The sequence below is a fragment of the Hyperoodon ampullatus genome (genome assembly GCF_949752795.1).
Source record: "Hyperoodon ampullatus genome assembly, chromosome: 5".
In the NCBI taxonomy this organism is placed as follows: domain Eukaryota; kingdom Metazoa; phylum Chordata; class Mammalia; order Artiodactyla; family Ziphiidae; genus Hyperoodon; species Hyperoodon ampullatus.
In genome coordinates, this window is record NC_136918.1 from 38,911,994 (window position 1) to 38,934,737 (window position 22,744).

The window sequence follows — 22,744 nt, forward strand, 5'->3', positions numbered from 1 at the left end:
CTGTTGTTGTTTTCCCTTGAAAGATGGTATAGGGTTTAGAATGCAGACTCTGGAGCCAAAAAGCTTGAGTTCAAATCCTGGATCTGCTGCTTCCTAGCTGTGTGACCTTGGGGAAATCACTTAATCTTACTGTGCTTTGGTTCCCTCACTAGGAGAATGAAGGGGTCAGGCAGGAGAATAATAGTATCTATTGACAGGGATGTTTGGGAGAATTAAATTATATATATATATATGAGAGAGAGAGAGAGAGCTTAGAGCAGTGACTGGCACGTTGCAATTGCTACATAAACATAGTGATTGCCTTTATTATTACTTGTTATTATTCTGATACAATACAGGTAACTAGAGTCTGATTTTCTTTTTCAGACAAATATACCAAAAAGATATTTTTGTTGTCATAGACCACGATCATCCTTCATATGGTGACTGCACAGTGTTGTTTTTTTCAAATATACTTCCTCCCAGCAACCCCCAGTAACCCCTTTTACCAGACCTTACTATCTGCCTGCACCTTTCTTTGGAGCCAGATATATTTACCCACATTTACTGCTTTTCATGAAAAGAAAAAGAACACCTTTTTTAAAAAAGTTAAGACAAACTTTTAGGGCTTTACCTAACAACCTCACATTAGTATTTTAAGATTCTTTTTGGATACCTTCATGTTTATCCAACCTATAAACGGCAATTCAATTCAGGCACCTACTTGCCAGTACTGTGCATGTCACTGGGAGTTTAGAAAGATAAATGAAACAGTTGTTATTAGAGAGATTAAGATCCAGTGGGTTCAGACATTCACATATATGATAGATTATTTGATAAACTTCAATGACTTCACCCATATCCCCTTAGTCTTGATCTATCTACATTTACAATTCCTAATTTTTAAGTGAGTCCCTCTATGCCATATGGCAACATTTCATCTTCCTTTGTTCTCTGTCCCAGCTTTTTTTTAAAAACTCTGTTCCAGCTTCATCTCTTTGGCATTGCCAAAATACACACAGTCCTCCAGGTAAATCTGTCAGGAGCAGGTTCCACTTTGTTACAAATACGCTTTGTGAGGATTTTGCTGCTGGAATTGAAATCAACTGGACAGTGGGCCAAATATTTAGGAAATCATGTGCAACAACTCTTAGAACTATTTGTTCATTTAAAAAAATAATTTCTTTTCTTGTACTAAGAACAGCAATGTATGTCCATAGGTCAAAAATAAGAAAATATAAAATAGAATAAAGAGACAAAAAACATTTATAGTCTCAACACCAGAAAGAACATAGCTACCATTCATATTCTGGTATATTTCTTTCTCCTCCTCTGTCACCTAACAGATTTGGGACTAAATTGTTGTCCTTTTCTGCTTTTGAAACTTAATGTTACTAAAATGTGAGCACATTCCCCATGCCATGAACTATTCTTAAAGGCTCCATCTGATGTATTTTATTATGATTTACTTAATCACTCTTTTTATAAGCAGAGGCCATAGTACTCAGATAATACATTGACCTGGTTTCCCCTTAGTACCTTATAAAACATTACTCTGAGTCACACAGCACTTCCTTATCTCATGTTCTTTTCTAATCAGTCTCTCTTCTTAAACAGTTGAATGTTAACAGAAAATGTACAAGACTTAGGGTCAGCTATTCTAATGCTAGATTGTGTGGTATTCAGCAAGTCACCTCCCCTGACTTAGCTTCAGCTCTCTCATCTGCAAGATGGGGTAACATTCCCTTCCTTGGTTACAGTGCAGTTGCTGCGCAGAAGAAATGAGATGGTGAATGTGAAATTGTTTTACAAATTATAAAACCAGGGATTCTTCTCTTCCTGTGCTTGACTTTTCTAACCCAAACCCAAAGACAACAGTGGTTCTGTTTTTTCTTTTTAGCAGAGAAGGCTGCATTAAGGTGCTGAGAAAGAGCATGATTCAACTACTTGACCTCCCAAAGGATTTATTAATGTTTAACCTCAACTCACCCCTTTCCCACAGTGACCTGATTTATCTGACTATTTAAAACTAAGGTTACTTGGATGGTGAAAGTACAATCTCAAATGTCCATTAGGGAGAGCAAATCTATTGATGAGACAAAACCTTAGTTATTTCTTTCCAGTGACCTTCCTTATCCTTACCATAGAATAGAGTCTTACAGTAGTAACAATAATATTAATATAATAATTATAATATATTAAGTACCTACAAAGTGACACCTAACTGCTTCATATATTAGTTTAAATCTTAACAGTCCTGCAAGTTATATATTGGGGTGAAAAGTCTATCATTAGGCCAAAATCGCTTAGAAAATAAATCTAGAGATCTTAACTAAATCAGCCTTTTTTTTTTTTTAATATCTTGATTGGAGTATAATTGCTTTACAATGGTGTGTTAGTTTCTGCTTTGTAAGAAAGTGAATCAGTTATACATATACATATGTTCCCATATCTCTTCCCTCTTACGTCTCCCACCCTCCCACCCTCCGTATCCCACCCCTCTAGGTGGTCACAAAGCACCGAGCTGATCTCCCTGTGCTATGTGGCTGCTTCCCACTAGCTATCTGTTTTACATTTGGTAGTGTATATATGTCCATGCCACTCTCTCACTTCGTCACAGCTTACCCTTCACCCTCCCCGTGTCCTCAAGTCCATTCTCTAGTAGGTCTGTGTCTTTATTCCTGGCTTACCCCTAGGTTCTTCATGACCTTTTTTTTTTTTTTTCTTAGATTCCATATATATGTGTTAGCATACGATATTTGTTTTTCTCTTTCTGACTTAACTTCACTCTGTATGACAGACTCTAGGTCCATCCACCTCACTACAAATAGCTCAATTTCATTTCTTTTTATGGCTGAGTAATATTCCATTGTATATATGTGCCACATCTTCTTTATCTATTCATCTGTTGATGGACACTTAGGTTGCTTACATGTCCTGGCTATTGTAAATAGAGCTGCAATGAACATATTGGTACATGACTCTTTTTGAATTATGGTTTGTTCAGGGTATATGCCCAGTAGTGGGATTTCTGAGTTGTATGGTAGTTCTATTTGTAGTTTTTTAAGGAACCTCCATACTGTTCTCCATAGTGGCTGTATCAATTTACATTCCCACCAACAGTGCAAGAGGGTTCCCTTTTCTCCACACCCTCTCCAGCCTTTATCGTTTCTAGATTTTTTGATGATGGCCATTCTGACTGGTGTGAGATGGTATCTCATTGTAGTTTTGATTTGCATTCTCTAATGATTAATGATGTTGAACATTCTTTCATGTGTTTTTTGGCAATCTGTATATCTTCTTTGGAGAAATGTCGATTTAGGTCTTAATTAGAAAGAAAGTAGGCTTAAGAGGAGATACCAAAGGCAAATCTAATCACTAAGGGAACTAACAAAAGGAAATGTAAAACAAAGACAATTCTCCGGCATGGGCGCCCTCTAGTGGGAGGCAGAGAGCAAGAGACTTTGGATCCCTCCTCCATGTCTCTGCTCTAGCCCTTCTCCCACTGCGCTGTGGGTATTGGCTAAGGCAACGTCCTCCATCTCAAACCTGAGCGCAGTAGCACAGAACCAATGCCCTGATAACTTTTTTATATTGAATTTTTAAAGTTCTGTTCAGGTATAATTGATATATCGTAAATGGTGCACAACTAAAGTGTACAATTTGATAAGTTTTGACATGAAACCATCCCCACGATAAAATTAATGAATGTAACAATCACACTTCTTTTTTCCTTTGAACTCCTCCTTCATCTCTTTTCCTCTGGCCCATCTTTAGGCAATCCCTATCTGCTTTCTGTCATTATTGCTTGGCCCGCCTTTTCTAAAATTTCATGGAAATGGAATCTTACAGTAACTACTTTTTTTTTTGCATGTGTGTAGCTTATTTCACTCAGTGTAATTATTTTCAAATTTTAAGCTTATGTCTCATGTATCAATAGTTGACTTTTTTATTGATCAGCCGCATTCCATTGTATGAGTATACCACAGTTTGTTTATCCATTCATCTGTCGATGGGTGTGTAAGTTTTCCATTGTTGCATTAACAGATTATCCCCAAAGTTAGTGGTTTAAAACAAGCATTCATTATCTAACAGTTCCTGTGAGCCAGAAATTTGCGAGTGGCTTAGCTGGGTCGTTTTGCCTCAGAGCTTCTCATGAGATTGCTGTGGATATTTTGGCTGGGTCTGCCATCATCTGAAGGCTTTACCAGGGCTGGAGGATCCACTTCAAAAACGGCTTTTTTAATCTGCTGTTTCAAATACTGTGCCTTGCACTATTGTGTATTCATTAAATGTGCGTTGTGGAGTAGGCTGAGCTTGGATTATGGACATCCTTAGATTTTAGGCTAAGCAAACTGAACGTTTCCTCTGCTCTTCCTCCACATTAAGGTATGGCGAATCAGTGCAGGTGTTTGGATGGGAATGCTATAACAACCTATTTTATAGAAGTCTGTGTTCAATGACAGGAGTTGGCAAATGTTTTTGTGGGGTAAGCAATAACAAAGTGGGCAGTGTTAGTCAGAAAAGTTCAGGATTTTATTTTCTTGGTCTTATCCTTGAAGTAGAAATTCCTATGGATGAGGATGAAAATCATAGATGTTCAAGAGGTATCTAACCACATTCTCTTTTAATTCTTGAATCTTAAAGACATGCTAAGAGTGTGGGCTTCATTAGTTATTAGCTTTACAGATCTGGTAATGATTGCTGTGTGACACAGACAGGTAATATATTTCTCTCTGAGCTTTGGTTTCCTCATGTTCCAAATAAACAATATTGACTAGCTAACTTCTGCACTCCTTTTGAGTTTTAGGATTATGTATTAGAAGTAGGTAGAATTATGAATTGCAGAGGGATCACCAAAGTACAAGAGTCTCATATATCTGACTCCCATATGTGACCACTTCCCAAAACAGAATGATGGAGACACTAGCATTATGGCTCAATGATAATGTTTAATCTATATGCATAGACATTTTCCTTACTCCTTTGATCCTCCATTAGGGGGTCACCTTAGGCTGGAGAGGCTGGGAAAGGAAAGAAGTGGGTTAAACCTGTCATTGTACTTTTGCTCCTAACTCAAGTGAGGGCCAAGTGTCATTTACTGAACATGGAAGGGGAAGGACATGATCTAATAGCAATTAAATGTTGTGGATGCACCAGCAGTGCTGATCATTTAAAACTCAGACCCATTAAAATATCTTCTTGCCCTGTGATTTTGTATATTTTGTAGATCACAGTTTTGTTGAGTTTTATTTTCTCTAGTGAGTATTATAAAGTAATAGATATTGTATTACTTAGGGTTCTCCAGAGAAACAACACCAATAGATATATAATAAGCATATTATATATAATAAATGTTTATAAATAAATAAACTGTGTATATATTTATATATAAAGACTTATTAGAAGGAATTGGCTCATGTAATTATGGAGGCTGACAAGTCCAAAATCTGCAGAGCTAATATCTCAGTTCAAGTACAAAGACTGGAAGCTGCTGTAGTACAAGAAAGAGCCAGTGTTCAGTTGGAAAGCTGTCTGACAGGAGAATTCTCTCTTACTGGGGGTGGGAGGGTAGGCCTTTTGCTCAACTCAGCCTTCACCTGATTGGATGAGGCCCACCCACACTATGAAGGGCAGTCTGCTTTCCTCAGTCTACCAATCAAAATGTTACTCTCATCCAAAAATATCCTTACAGAAACACCCAGAATAATGTTTACCCAAATATCTGGGCACCCTGTGACCCAGTCAAGTTGATACATAAAGTTAACCATCACAGGTATACTGATTATGCTTTTTTTCTTTTAAACTACACAAAACACCACCACTACACCCCCTTCCCAAAATTCTGCTTATGGCCAGTCCAAGGGTATGTTGCATAAGCACTTGAGAATAAGAACCCTTTCCTAAAGGAAAGGAGCATCTTCCCCAAATTACATTCCTACATGTGACCACTGAATGTAGAATAGAACTCTTTAGTATAGACCTTTGTTTATCACTTCAGAACTGGGCTGGTTCAAGCATCAAAAACACGTTTGTAAATGCTGTTTCTTTGTTCCTAGAGCTTCACATCATCATCCTTACCTCTCTTTCTTCTAAAATTTATTAAGTATCTATTTATTAAGTATACTATGTACAGTAATACAGCTATAAAATTATCCCTATTTTTCTCTGTAGACTTTAAAAATGTTCTATAAAGTGGCATTGTGATGTCAGTGAGTCCCTCTGGATTTTTAATTTTATGTAAAAAATTGGAATGATTTGTGTGAATCACTGTGATGAGCCATGGTGTGCTTTTACAGCTCTTACTGAGATAGTCTCATAGAGAATTTCTAAAATAATCTGAGAGATCAATTTGTAGCACTATGTTACTGTGTATTTAGACCGAAAGAGTGGTGTTCATTGGTGTAAAATTTTAGCAAAGAATCCTTGAGTTTCAGTACAGGGGTTGAAATACCATAAGCTGGTATAAAGTGCCGACTTTGTACTTATTTGGGTTTTGTTGGTCATTATAAAACTTGGTGCTCTTACATGATGCATTTTCCTCTATTATGCCCTTTTCATGAGTTTTAGTGGCCGTTCTCTCTCCTAAATCACCTGCAAGTTCATCAGCATCACTAAACAACAAAAGGTACATAGAGCTTGCTTCTGTCTATGATCATGATGGATTTTTCCCGTTATAAGAGTTTCTCAAATGGGTCTATGGATGATCACCTGGGTACTCAAGGCAGAAAATCTAAGTGTTGAAGACCAAGAATCATTTAGAGAAGACTGTTAGTTTCATGATCTGGGAGAATGGACGAAGGGAAAGAACTCATATTTTATAATTATAAAATCTCTTTCAAGAAGAAAGGAAAATCAAGGGAGAAGGAAAATAGGAGTTGCGTTTATTAATAACTTCCATTCCGGATCTGGATTACTATATATGAGGGTTCTGAAGAATGCCGGTGTCCTTACTCATCCGCATTATTTTTATTCATTTGTTCAGTTAATTGTCCGTCATATTCTAGGCACTGTGGATAACTCAGAGATGTATAAGAAAGATTGTAAAGACCAGGACATTACAACATAGTATAAAGAAAAATAGTACTAAGGACCACTGGGACCTAGAGAGAGTTCTGAGCAGGGGAAATGACCCGTGGATGGAAAAGCTCCAGGAAGACCTCTGGAGGCGTGGGCATAGGACGGGGTAGCTTGAACATCCAGGCTGCTCCTGGGGCTCCTGCTGAGGAGGGTGGTGAGCTGGCCTTGGGTGAGGGTGAAGAAGCGTCTTGCGTTGCTTTACTGTTGAAGAACAAGTTCAGGATCTTGAAGAAGCTGAATTGCTGCCCTTGGGGAACAGCCCGGGGAACAGGGAGGAGATTCAGAGGCGGAATCCGGATGTGACAGCTTTCCTTTAATAAGGTTCCAGAACCCTACCGAGTTGTCTATGCTGTAACACGGTGGATACTGAAAGCTCTCGCCTTCTTGACTGCGAAGCCCAGACCGGGCCGCGGGGACCCTGCGCGGGTCAGGTCCCGCCGCGTCTTTGCCTGTTGGTGGAGCGCCGCTTGGCTCGCGTACTCGGATGCTCGGCGCTCTGCTCTGGCAGCGATCCCGGAGCGGCATGAGTCAGTTTTGCGCTGAACCTCGGCATAATGAAGGAAGGTGCTATTTTGGGATAACAGGCATATGATCAGCTCTTTTTTGGGCAGATCTCACAGGCCGCGATGTTTGCAGAGAGAGTGACTTTCCCGAATGCCTCTCTTTCTGCTAGAGCACAGAAAACAATTTCACGAAGTCATCCTGGCTTCTCCAGCAGAAAGGGTTTCGCATTTGACATTGACGGTCCATTAATTGTGTTAACAACACTAATAGCTTCAGAGCAGTTTAACGGAAGATGTTTATGTGTGGTCAGTAAGCTTCATTTTTTTTCCTCCAACGGTAGAAATGAAAGCAGAGCCTAATCTGGAAGGTGTGGAGATACTCTGAAGCATCAGAAGGTTAGTGGAATCAGGGAGCCCTAAATGAATAGAACTCCCCGGCTATCCTCCCTCCCCTTTCCATGATTAACCTCCTTTGCTTTCCTAGCCTTCCTTGAATGTCAAAAAGCGAGCCTCCAGCTTAGAACGGTTATTAAGGGATTTGCTAGGATTACAACTAGTTTATTTTTCTTTCACATATTCTTACTGTTACAGTAAATATATATCTTTTGGTAATAAGCCAAAACCAATAAAAATATTTCATAAAAAAATAAAAATGGTGTGTGTGTGTGTGCTCATTTCTAGGTTTGTGAAGTTTGGGGAACTTCAACCTACTGGATGTAGACAATATGGTGCCATGAATACAGTAGATCTTATTTCCAGATGGTGTACACTCTGGTGTGTTTTCTGTTTCATAAATTTAGCGAACCATGCTTAGGAAACTCTTTTGGACTCTGTCTTGAATTAAGTGGAGAGATCAAACGTGACTATAATGAAATCTCTACCCTCAGGACCTTTTAAACCTCTGTATTCCAGACAGGTTGCTCCATCTTTCATTGTCTTCTTGTTTTTTTGTTTTTTGTTTTCTCTCTCCCCTGGCAATTTCATCAATCATATGATTTGGACTATCACTTTTGCATGTTTTCCCCCAAATACTGACCTATAACCAAAACCTTTTTTGATAATTTAAGATACATATGCCTAAGTGTCTGCTGGAGCTCTCTACTTGAATTTCCACAAGAAACTCAAATTCAACATGTTCAAATTTGAACCATTTACATCCTTCTCCCCATCAAAAACAAAAACAAGCACAACCAGCCTGATGCCTGTCTTAACCCCTGTCTTGGTAAATGGCATCTCTGTCCTCCTAGTTTCCCAAACCAGGACCCTGCTCATCATGCCTGTCCCCCCTTCCTTTTTCATCATCTTGTATATCCACTTATTTATTAAAACCTCTCTACTCTGATTCTTTTTTTCTTTTTAAATAAATAAATTTATTTATTTATGGCTGCATTGGTTCTTTGTTGCCACGCGGGCACGGGTTTTCTCTAGTTGCAGCGAGCAGGGGCTACTCTTCGTTGCGGTGCGTGGGCTTCTTATTGCGGTGCCTTCTCTTGTTGCAGAGCATGGGCTCTAGGTGCGCGGGCTTCAGTAGTTGTGACACCCAGGCTCAGTAGTGTGGCTCGCGGGCCCTAGAGAGCAGGCTCAGTAGCTGTGGCGCATGGGCTTAGTTGCTCTGCTGCATGTGGGATCTTCCCGGACCAGGGCTCGAACCCATGTCCCCCACATTGGCGGTGGATTCTTAACCACTGCGCCACCAGGGAAGTCCTCTACTCTGATTCTTAGTGGCCCTTAGATCTGCTGCCCCCTCACAGTCCCCAGCATAGGCACTGCTAAGTTCAGGGCCCTATCATTTCCCTTCTGAAAACTGTCATAACAGTTCCTGGGGACTCACATCTGCAGTCTGGTCCCTCCCCCATCACTGTTTTCAGACAGATCTTTCTAAAATACAAATAGGATTTGTATTCTCCCCATTATAGCTTTTTAATAATCTCCGCATTACCGGTGGGATGAAGTCCAAATCGTTTGCATGGCATATGCATTTCCCAATAAAGAAAAGTCTGGGGTCTGGATTGAGACAGATCTGAGTACAAATGCTGGTTCTGCCAGTTGCCAGCTGTGTGACCTTGGGTAACTTCTCTGTGTATCTATCTCTCCATCTGTGAAATGAGAATAATGGTAGCCACCTGTGGTAAGCAGCTTCTGTTCCCCAGTACCTGCTTCTCTTCAATTCTGGACACTACTTTTCTTTCTCTTCTGAAGTTAGGTGTGTCCAAGTCACCTGCAGGGCCTGAGAAAAGTAAGCAGAAGCGGCGTGTGTCACCTCTGTTTGGAGGCATTCAGTTCCCAGGACCGAATTCTCCAGCCCACTTTGTCCTTTGATGAATGTGAAAACACGTTTTGATATGAGAATTAAGGTGCTATGAGAATCAAGGAGACTGAATGCTGAGGCAACACTTAGGAGACAGCTGCCCTGGAGAATGAACCAGATTCCAACAGATTATGTGTGGGTGAGAAATAAACATTCATTGGATGAAGCAACTGAGATTTAGGCGTTGTTCCAGCACAGCTAAGCCTAAACAGACATTCTACCTGTAGCTATGAGAATTGTACCATGGATGAAGACATTTGGTGTGGTGTTTGGCGCTAAGCAAGTGTTCAGTGATGGTAGCAGTGATCACGATTATTTTTGCAGACAATATCCTTTTCCTTTTTTCCCTTTGGCATACTTTCTTCCAAAGGCACCTACCCACTGGCCCTTTCATATCTTGGCATCTTTAGACATTGTGATTACTCTGTGTGTGCTATTTTCTACTATCTTACTTAGCTGATGAAATTTACTCCACACTCAAGAACCAACTTAAGTGCATCCCCCAGTGGGGGCTTTCCTCATCCCTGCATCCACCCACACCCCAGAGTCAGTCACTTGGGTTTTGATGCTCACATATACAGAGGATCTCTCCTTAGCACTTTTACCCTAGGCTGCAGGGAGACCATTGTGTGTCTGTCTGTCTCTCCTCTTGGGTTGTGGGGTTCCCAAGAGCAGGATCCCTCCTTGTCCATCTCTACAGTCTGAGAACCTAGAGCAGGATCCTGCTACAAAGTAGATATTTAATCAAATGTAAAGATAAATGACCTCCCAAAGCTAACGAGGAAGTAAATGTTCCACCACGAGGTAACAAATGATTGGCATAGGTACAAATGCTCTTGTTTTTCTGAACCCTACTCTGTTCTCTATTTTCTCTCAAACTCAGCATGCTTTTGACTTTGTGACCACTGGCTGGTCTAGCTTCCCTATTTTACAGACGAGGACACTGAGCCCAAGGAGAGGACACAGGTGGCACAGACTTCAGAGCAGAAATCAGATGATGTTCCTCTGTAGCAACTAAACATGAGGAAGGGTCAGGGGGTCTATAATATGTACGTTTGTGGGCTCCTCACGGGCGGGGGAAGTAAAGTCACAAGAGTATTGTAGTGGGTAGAATGGTGACCCTCCCTCAAAAGATATGCCTAAGTCCTAACCCCTGATACCTAAGAATGGGGCTTTATTTGGAAAAAGGCTCTTTGCAAATGTAATTAAAGATCTCCAGTTGAGATCAGCCTGGATTATCTAGGCGGGCCCTAAGTCCAATGACAGGTGTCCTTATAAGCGACACAGAGAGGGAGGCACATAATGGAGAAGACCTTACAAGGATAGAGGCAGAGCTTGGAGGCCTGGAGCCACCAGAAGCTGAAGAGACAGGAGAATATTCTCCCGCAGAACATCTGGAGGAAGTGCAGCCTTGCAGACACCTTGATTTTGGACTTACTGTTTTACGCCACCAAGTTTGTGGTAGTTTGTTATAGCAGCCCTAGGAAATTTATGTGACTATCATTTGGAGGATAAATATCTTTTCCCCCTGGGCATATTTCTTTCCAGTTTTGCTTTCTATAATTGTCTCTGAGAAAAATTTTAGTGCTGTTATAAAAATAATGAAAGCCCTGTCACTTTCCTTCTTTTTTCCCTTTTGATCCTCCGAATTCCTTACAGACCTCAGTCCCTTAAAGCATTCTCAGTTCTACTGAAAATCTTAGATTTTTTTTTTCTTTCTGAAGTTGAGGGTACAGTATGCCCCTTCATGTTCTCTTTCCCCTGGAGCCCATCTTTATAGAAACAATGATAAAGTTCTGAGCTTTGCCTCACCTCCGAACCTCTGAAATACCTCTAGTACCTGGGGTAAACTGCTCCTTATTCTCCAGAGAAGTCATGATCATTGATTGACCTGTGGACTTCACCGAGTGACTCTGAGGATCCGATAAGAGGCATTGTTGGTAGGAGTTTTGTAAACTGTGAGCTGCTATGTAGAGCCAATGATTATAGAGCCGTTAAAACTGTTGGTTAATATGCACCAAATACGTATACACAAAATTTATGAAATCTGAGAGTATTTAATAAAAAGTACCCTCTAGGACAGGGGTCCCCATCGGGTAGTGGTCCTCGGCCTGTTAGGAACCGGGCCGCACAGCAGGAGGTGAGCAGAGGGTGAGCGAACGAAGCTTCATCTGCCGCTCCCCCTCGCTCCCCACCGCTCCCCACTGCTCCCCACCGCTCCCCACCGCTCCCCATTGCTCCCCACTGCTCCCCACCGCTCCCCATTGCTCCCCACTGCTCCCCACCGCTCCCCACCGCTCCCCATTGCTCTCCATTGCTCCCCACCGCTCCCCACCGCTCCCGCTCGCTCCCCCTCGCTCCCCACCTCTCCCCACCGCTCCCCACTGCTCCCCACCGCTCCCCACCGCTCCCCATTGCTCCCCACTGCTCCCCACCGCTCCCCATTGCTCCCCACTGCTCCCCACCGCTCCCCACCGCTCCCCATTGCTCCCCATTTCTCCCCACCGCTCCCCACCGCTCCCGCTCGCTCCCCCTCGCTCCCCACCTCTCCCCACCGCTCCCCACCACTCCCCCTCGCTCCCCCTCGCTCCCCACCGCTCCCAATCGCTCTCCTTACCAACTGAACCATCCCCACCCCCGCCCCCGTCCGTGGAAAAATTGTCTTCCACGAAACTGGTCCGTGGTGCCGAAAAGGTTGGGGACCGCTGCTCTAGGACACCTGCTCAGGCTGCTTTTATGCTATACTTTGCTGCCATCTTGTGGCCTTTCTGGTAATTGTCTGTGTCATCGGTTTTTAGACTCGATACTTTTAGCCTTGGTTTTTCTAACTAAACTTTTGAGATTTTTGTTAAAAAAAAAACAGTGATTTTTCTTTCAGAAGATGGAAAATACAGCTCTGAAATTGTGTAGTGTCTTTCTGTGCTCTTATTTGACAGAATCTAGGAGGAATGCGTTTGGAAATATCATTTGAAAAATTATGGCTGGTAAATCTGGAGATTGAAAGACTCAGACTGGTCAGAGAGACAACGGACAGTGTTGGGGAATTTAGAGGGATGAAAGCACTGGTCCCATCCTGTTGTTGCTATTCCAACATTTCCTGCATATAAAGTACTTGTTCAAGTATTCCTGGGTTCTCCACAGGCAGGCAGTCGTTAGCTCCTTTTATCCAGTATCTCTTTCATTTACTCCATTATCTCCAGCATCATGGCTATTGTGTATTTCTGGTCCTTTTTACTTCTTGTCTAGACCATTCCAATACCTGGTCTCCCTATCTCCACAATCTTTTCTTTTCCTTTTGTCTTGCACATAGTGCTAGATTACTTTTCAAGAAGCACTGTAGAGACAGTACAGAATAGTGAGTAAGACTAAGATGTGGAGCCAGGCTGCTAGGTTTTGCATCCTGGCTCAAACCAGATACCTGGGGCAAGTTACTTAAATACTCCATATTTCAACTTCTTTATTTGTATAATGACAATATTACTGGTACCTACTTCATATATTTGTGATAAAAATTAAATGAGTTAATCCACATCAAAATGCCAAGTATTTAGTTAGTGTTCAATTAGTATTTCCTATTATTAGTCCTCCCTACTAGAGTGTGAATTCCTTGAATGCAAGACTGCCTTTGATTTGTCTTTGCATCTTCAGATTCATAGGTCTTTTACATTTTCATCATTTGATAATTCTTTTGTTTATACAAGTGAAGAAGCACTAAACTGTTAATGGCACATTCAGGTCCCATCTTGGAACTCCCATTACATCATTAAATGTGTCTAAGGCCATGCTATGATTTTCTTTTAATACAAAATGTTTACAAAATTTTTCAAACTTGCTATGTTTACAGTTAATAAGCAGTAACATTTATTGAGAATTTCATATGTAATAAGCTCTGTTCAAAACGTTTTACACGGAAAACCTTATTTAATACTCACAAGAGCTTGAGATCGGTGCTATTATCAGCATTCCCATTTTTTTGAATTTTGTTTTATTTATTTTTTTATACAGCAGGTTCTTATTAGTCATCCATTTTATACACATCAGTGTATACATGTAAATCCCAATCTCCCAATTCACCACACCACCATCCCCACCCACCACTGCTTTCCCGACTTGGTGTCCAAATGTTCTCTACATCTGTGTCTCAATTTCTGCCCTGCCAACCGGTTCACCTGTATCATTTTTCTAGGTTCCACATATATGCGTTAATATGCGATATTTGTTTTTCTCTTTCTGACTTACTTCACTCTGTATGACAGTCTCTAGATTTATCCACGTCTCTACAAATGACCTAATTTCGTTCCTTTTTATGACTGAGTAATATTCCTTTGTACATATGTACCATATCTTCTTCATCCATTCGTCTGTTGATGGGCATTTAGGTTGCTTCCATGACCTGGCTGTTGTAAATAGTGCTGCAAGGAACATTGGGGTGCATGTGTCTTTTTGAATTATGGTTTCCTCTGGGTATGCCCAGTAGTGGGATTGCTGGGTCATATGGTAATTTTTTTTTAGTTTTTTAAGGAACCTCCATACTGTTCTCTATAGTGGCTGTATCAATTAACATTCCCACCAAAAGTGCAAGAGGGTTCCCTTTTCTCCACACCCTCTCCAGCATTTGTTGTTTGTAGATTTTCTGATGATGCCCATTCTAACTGGTGTGAGGTGATACCTTATTGTAGTTTTGATTTGCATTTCTCTAATACTTAGTGATGTTGAGCAGGTTTTCATGTGCTTCTTGGCCATCTGAATGTCTTCTTTGGAGAAATGTCTATTTAGGTCTTCTGTCCATTTTTGGATTGGGTTGTTTGTTTTTTTAATACTGAGCTGCATGAGCTGTTTATATATTTTGGAGATTAATCCTTTGTCCATGGATTCATTTGCAAATATTTTTTCCCATTCTGAGGGTTGTCTTTTTGTCTTGTTTGTAGTTTCCTTTGGTTTGCAAAAGCTTTTAAGTTTCATTAGGTCCCATTTGTTTATTTTTGTTTTTATTTCATTACTCTATGAGGTGGATCAAAAAATATCTTGCTGTGATTTATGTCAAAGAGTGTTCTTCCTATGTTTTCCTCTAAGAGTTTTATAGTGTCTGGTCTTAATTTAGGTCTCTAATCCATTTTGAGTTTATTTTTGTGTATGGTGTTAGGGAGTGTTCTAATTTCATTCTTTTACATGTAGCTGTCCAGTTTTCCCAGCACCAGTTATTGAAGAGACCGTATTTTCTCCATTATATATCCTTGCCTCCTTTGTCATAGATTAGTTGACCATAGGTGCATGGGTTTATCTCTGGTCTTTCTATCCTGTTCCATTGATCTATATTTCTCTTTTTGTGCCAGTGCCATATTTTCTTGATTACTGTAGCTTTGTAGTATAGTCTGAAGTCAGGGAGTCTGATTCCAGCAGCTCCATTTTTTTCCCTCAAGACTGCTTTGGCTATTCAGGGTCTTTTGTGTCTCCATACAAATTTTAAGGTATTTTGTTCCAGTTCTGTAAAAAATGCCATTGGTAATTTGATAGGGATTGCACTGAATCTGTGGATTGCTTTGGGTAGTATAGTCATTCTCACAATATTGATTCTTCCAGTCCAAGAACATGGTGTATCTCTCCATCTGTTGGTATCATCTTTAATTTCTTTCAGCAGTGTCTTATAGTTTTCTGCATACAGGTCTTTTGTGTCCCTAGGTAGGTTTATTCCTAGGTATTTTATTATTTTTGTTGCAGTGGTAAATGGGAGTGTTTCCTTAATTTCTTTCAGATATTTCATCATTAGTGTACAGGAATGCAAGAGCTTTCTGTGCATTAATTTTGTATCCTGCAACTTGACCATAGTCATTGATTAGCTCTAGTTTTCTGGTGGCATCTTTAGGATTCTCTACGTATAGCATCATGTCATCTGCAAACAGTGACAGTTTTACTTCTTCTTTTCCAATTTGTAACCCTTTTATTTCTTTTTCTTCTCTGATTGCCATGGCTAGGACTTCCAAAACTATGTTGAATAAGAGTGGTGAGAGTGGACATCCTTGTCTTGTTCCTGATCTTAGAGGAAATGCTTTCAGTTTTTCACCATTGAGAATGATGTTTGCTGTGGGTTTGTCGTATATGGCCTTTATTATGTTGAGGTAGGTTCCCTCTGTGCCCACTTTCTGGAGAGTTTTTATCATGAATGGGTGTTGAATTTTGTCAAAAGCTTCTTTTGCGTCTATTGAGTTGATCATAAGGTTTTTATTTGTCAGTTTGTTAATATGGTGTATCACATTGATTAATTTGCGTATATTGAAGAATCCTTGCATCCATGGGATAAATCCCACTTATTCATGGTGTATGATCTTTTTAATGTGTTGTTGGATTCTGTTTGCTAGTATTTTGTTGAGGATTTTTGCATCTATATTCATCAGTGACATTGATCTCTAATTTTCTTTTTTTGGAGTATCTTTGTCTGGTTTTGGTATCAGGGTGATGGTGACCTCATAGAATGAGTTTGGGAGAGTTTCTTCCTCTGTAATTTTTTGGAAGATTTTGAGAAGGATGGGTGTTAGCTCTTCTCTAAATGTTTGATAGAATTCACCTGTGAAGCCGTCTGGTTGTGGACTTTGTTTGGTGGAAGACTTTTAATCCCAGTTTCAATTTCATTATTTGTGATTGGTCTGTTCATACTCTCTGTTTCTTCCTGCTTCAGTCTTGGAAGGTTATACCTTTGTAAGAATTTGTCCATTTCTTCCAGGTTGCCCATTTTATTGCCATAGAGTTGCTTGTAGTAGTCTCTTAGGGTGCTTTGTATTTCTGCAGTCTGTTTTAACTTCTCCATTTTCATTTCTAATTTTATTGATTTGAGTCCTCTCCCTGTTTTTCTTCATGAGTCTGGCTAATAGTTTATCAATTTTGTTTGTCTTCTCAAAGAACCAGCATTTAGTTTTATTGATCTTTGCTATTGTTTTGTTTCTATTTCTTTTTTTTAACATCTTTATTGGAGTGTAATTGCTTTACAATGATGTGTTAGTTTCTGCTTTATAACAAAGTGAATCAGTTATACACATACATATGTTCCCATATCTCTTCTCTCTTGCATCTCCCTCCCTCCCACCCTCCTTATCCTACCCCTCTAGCTGGTCAGAAACCACCTAGATGATCTTCCTCTGCTATGCAGCTGCTTCCCACTAGCTATCTATTTTACGTTTGGTAGTGTATATATGCACATACCACTCTCTCACTTTGTCACAGCTTACCCCTCCCCCTCCCCATAACCTCAAGTCCATGCTCTACTAGTTCTGTGGCTTTATTCCCGTCTTGGCCCTAGGTTCTTCATGACCTATTTTTTCTTTTTCTTAGATTGCATATATATGTGTTAGCATATGGTATTTTTTTTCTCTTTCTGACATACTTCACTCTGTATGACAGACTCTAGGTCTGCCCACCTCACTACAGATAGCTCAATTTCGTTTCTTTTTATGGCTGAGTAATATTCCATTGTATATATGTGCCACATCTTTATCCATTCATCTGTTAATGGACACTTATGTTGTTTCTACGTCCTGGCTATTGTAAATAGAGTGCAGTGAATATTTTGGTACATGACTCTTTTTGAATTATGGTCTTTTCAGGGTATATGCCGAGTAGTGGGATTTCTGGGTCGTATGGTAGTTCTATTTGTAGATTTTTAAGGAACCTCCATACTGTTCTCCATAGTGGCTGTATCAATTTACATACCCCCCAACAGTGCAAGTGTGTTCCCTTTTCTCCATACCCTCTCCAGCATTTATTGTTTCTAGATTTTTTGGTGATGGCCATTCTGACTGGTGTGAGATGATATCTCATTGTAGTTTTGATTTGCATTCTCTAATGATTAATGATGTTGAGCATTCTTTCATGTGTTTGTTGGCAATCTGTGTATCTTCTTTGGAGAAATATCTATTTAGTTCTTTTGCCCATTTTTGGATTGGGTTGTTTGGGTTTTTTTTGATACTGACCTGCATGAACTTCTTGTAAATTATGGAGATTAATCCGTTGTCAGATGCTTCATTTGAAAATATTTTCTCCCATTCTGAGGGTTGTCTTTTGGTCTTGTTTATGGTTTCCTTTGCTGTGCAAAAGCTTTTTAAGTTTCATTAGGTCCCATGTGTTTATTTTTGTTTTTATTTCCATTTCTCTAGGAGGTGGGTCAAAAAGGATCTTGCTGTGATTTATGTCATAGAGTGTTCTGCCTATGTTTTCCTCTAAGAGTTTGATAGTGTCTGGCTTTACATTTAGGTCTTTAATCCATTTTGAGCTTATTTTTGTGTATGGTGTTAGGGAGTGTTCTAATTTCATACCTTTGCATGTACCTGTCCAGTATTCCCAGCACCACTTATTGAAGAGGCTGTCATTTCTCCATTGTATATTCTTGCCTCCTTTATCAAAGATAAGGTGACCATATGTGCGTGGGTTTATCTTTGAGCTTTCTATCCTGTTCCACTGATCTGTATTTCTGTTTTTGTGCCAGAACCATAAGATCTTGATTACTGTAGCTTTGTAGTATAGTCAGAAGTCAGGGAGCCTGATTCCTCCAGCTCCATTTTTCGTTCTCAAGATAGCTTTGGCTATTCGGGGTCTTTTGTGTTTCCATACAAATTGTGAAATGTTTTGTTCTAGTTCTGTGAAAAATGCCAGTGTTAGTTTGATAGGGATTGCATTGAATCTGTAGATTGATTTGGGTAGTAGAGTCATTTTCACAATGTTGATTCTTCCAATCCAAGAACATGGTATATCTCTCCATCTATTTGTATCCTCTTTAATTTCTTTCTTCAGTGTCTTACAATTTTCTGCATACAGGTCTTTTGTCTCCTTAGGTAGGTTTATTACTCGATATTTTATTCTTTTTCTTGCAATGGTAAATGAGATTGTATTCTTAATTTCACTTTCAGATTTTTCATCATTAGTGTATAAGAATGCCAGAGATTTCTGTGCATTAATTTTGTATCCTGCTACTTTACCAAATTCATTGATTAGCTCTAGTAGTTTTCTGGTAGCATCTTTAGGATTCTCTATGTATAGTATCATGCCATCTGCAAATAGTGACAGCTTTACTTCTTCTTTTCTGATTTGGATTCCTTTTATTTCTTTTTCTTCTCTGATTTCTGTGGCTAAAACTTCCAAAACTATGTTGAATAAGAGTGGTGAGAGTGGGCAAACTTGTCTCACTCCTGATCTTAGTGAAAATGGTTTCAGTTTTTCAACATTTAGGACGATGTTGGCTGTGGGTTTGTCATATATGGCCTTTATTATGTTGAGGAAAGTTCCCTCTGTGCCTACTTTCTGCAGGGATTTTATCATAAATTGGTGTTGAATTTTGTGGAAAGTTTCTCTGCATCTATTGAGATGATCATATGGTTTTTCTCTTTCAATTTGTTAATATGGTGTATCACATGACTGATTTGCGTATATTGAAGAATCCTTGCATTCCTGGAATAAACGCCACTTGATTATGGTGTATGATTCTTTTAATGGGCTTTTGGATTCTGTTTGCTAATATTCTGTTGAGGATTTTTGCATCTATGTTCATCAGTGATATTGGCCTGTAGTTCCCTTTCTTTGTGACATCTTTGTCTGATTTTAGTATCAGGGTGATGGTGACCCCGTAGAATGAGTTTGGGAATGTTCCTCCCTCTGCTATATTTTGGAAGAGTTTGAGAAGGATAGGTGTTAGCTCTTCTCTAAATGTTTCATAGAATTCGCCTGTGAAGCTATCCCATCCTGGGCTTTTGTTTGTTGGACGATTTTAAATCACAGTTTCAATTTCAGTGCTTGTGATTGGTCTGTTCATATTTTCTATTTCTTCCTGGTTCAGTCTCAGCAGGTTGTGCATTTCTAAGAATTTGTCCATATCTTCCAGGTTGTCCATTTTATTGGCATATAGTTGCTTGTTGTAATCTCTCATGGTCGTGTGTATTTCTGCAGTGTCATTTGTTACTTCTCCTTTTTCTTTTCTATTTGTATTGATTTGAGTCTTCTCCCTTTTTTTCTTGATGAGTCTGGCTAATGGTTTATCAATTTTATTTCTCTTCTCAAAGAACCAGCTTTTAGTTTTATTGATCTTTGTTATTGTTTTCTTCATTTCTTTTTCATTTATTTCTGATCTTATCTTTATGATTTATTTCCTTCTGCTAACTTTGGGGTTTTTTTGTTCTTCTTTCTCCAATTGCTTTAGGTGCAAGGTTAGGTTGTTTATTTGAGATGTTTCCTGTTTCTTAAGGTAGGATTGTATTGCTATAAACTTCCCTCTTAGAACTGCTTTTGCTGCATCCCATAGGTTTTGGTTCGTCCTGTCTCCTTTGTCATTTGTTTCTAGGTATTTTTTGATTTCCTCCTTGATTTCTTCAGTGATCACTTCGTTATTAAGTAGTGTGTTGTTTAGCCTCCATGTGTTTGTATTTTTTACAGATCTTTTCCTTTAATTGATATCAGTCTCATAGCATTGTAGTCAGAAAAGATACATGATACGATTTCAATTTTCTTAAATTTACCAAGGCTAGATTTGTGACCCAAGATATGATCTATGCTGGAGAATATTCCATGAGCACTTGAGAAAAATATGTATTCTGTTGTTTTTGGATGGAATGTCCTGTAAATATCAATTAAGTCCACCTTGTTTAATGTATCATTTAAAGCTTGTGTTTCCTTATTTATTTTAATTTTAGATGATCTGTCCATTGGTGAAATTGGGGTGTTCCAGTCCCCTACTATGAATTTGTTACTGTCGATTTCCCCTTTTATGGCTGTTGGTATTCGCTTTATGTACTGAGGTGCTCTTATGTTGGGTGCATAAATATTTACAATTGTTATATGTTCTTCTTGGATTGATCCCTTGATCATTATGTAGTGTCCTTCTTTGTGTCTTGTAGTAGTCTTTGTTTTAAAGTCTATTTTTTCTGATATGAGAATTGCTACTCCAGCTTTCTTTTGATTTCCATTTGCATGGAATATCTTTTTCCATCCCCTCACTTTTGGTCTCTATTTGTCCCTAGGTCTGAAGTTGGTCTCTTGTAGACAGCATATATATGGGTCTTGTTGTTGTATCCATTCAACCAATCTATGTCTTTTGGTTGGAGCATTTAATCTATTTACATTTAAGAAAATTATTGATATGTATGTTCCTATTACCATTTTCTTAATTGTTTTGTGTTTTTTACTGTAGGTCTTTTCCTTTTGTGTTTCCTGCCTAGAGAAGTTCCTTTAGCACTTGTTGTAAAGCTGGTTTGGTGGTGCTGAATTCTGTTAGCTTTTGCTTGTGTGTAAAGATTTTAATTTCTCTGTCAAATCTGAATGAAATCTTTGCTGGGTAGAGTAATGTTTGTTGTAAGTTTTTCTCCTTAATCACTTTAAATATGTCCTGCTACTCCCTTCTGGCTTGCAGAGTTTCTGCTGAAATTTCTGCTGTTAACTTTATGGGGATTCTCTTTTGTGTTTTTGTTGTTTTTCCCTTGCTGCTTTTACTAGTTTTCTTTGTATTTAATTTTTGATAGTTTGATTAGTATGTGTCTTGGCATGTTTCTCCTTGGATTTATCCTGTATGGGACTATGTGTGCTTTCTGGACTTGATTAACTATTTCCTTTCCCATATTAGGGAAGTTTTCAACTATAATCTCTTCAAATATTTTCTCAGTCACTTCCTTTTTCTCTTCTTCTTCTGGGACCCCTATAATTCGAATGTTGGTGCATTTAATGTTGTCCCAGAGGTCTCTGAGACTGTCCTCAGTTCTTTTCATTCTTTTTTCTTTATTCTGCTCTGCAATAGTTATTTCCACTATTTTATCTTCCAGGTCACTTATCCGTTCTTCTGCCTCAGTTAGTCTGCTATTGATGCCTTCTAGAGTATTTTTAATTTCATTTATTGTGTTGTTCATCATTGCTGGTTTCCTCTTTAGTACTTCTAGGTCCTTGTTAAATGTTTCTTGCATTTTCTCTATTCTATTTCCAAGATTTTGGATCATGTTTACTATCATTATTCTGAATTGTTTTTCAGGTAGACTGCCTATTTCCTCTTCATTTGTTAGGTCTGGTGGGTTTTTATCTTGCTCCTTCACCTGCTGTGTGTTTTTCTGTCTTCTCATTTTGCTTATCTTACTGTGTTTGTGGTCTCCTTCTTGCAGGCTGCAGGTTCATAGTTCCCGTTGTTTTTGGTGTCTGTCCCCAGCGGCTGAGGTTGGTTCAGTGGGTTGTGTACATTTCCTGGTGGAGGGGATTAGTGCCTGTGTTCTGGTGTATGAGGCTGGATCTTGTCTTTCTGGTGGCCAGGTCCAGGTCTGGTGGTGTGTTTTGGGGTGTCTGTGGACTTATTATGGATTTTAGACAGCCTCTCTGCTGATGGATGGGGCTTTGTTCCTGTCTTGCTAGTTGTTTGGCATAGGTTGTCCAGCACTATAGCTTGCTGGTCATTGAGTGAAGCTGGGTGTTGGTGTTGAGATGGAGATCTCTGGGAGATTTTTGCCGTTTGATATTACGTGGAGCTGGGAGTTCTCTTGTGGACCAATGTCCTGAATTTGTCTCTCCCACCTCAGTGGTACATCCCTGATGCCTATCTGGAGCACCAAGAGACTGTTCTCCACACGGCTAAGAGTAAAAGGGAGAAAAAATAGAAAGAAAGAAAGAGGATAAAATAACATAAAGTAAGATAAAATAAAATAAAGTTATTAAAATAAAAAATAATCATTAAAAAATTTTTTTTAAGTAAAAAAAAAAAGAAAACATGGACAGGCAGAACCCTAGGACAAATGGTGAAAGAAAATCTATACACACAAAATCTCACACAGAAGCATACACATACACACGAAAAGAGGAAAAGGGGAAAAAATAATATATCTTGCTCCCAAAGTACACCTCTTCAATTTGGAATGATTTGTTGTCT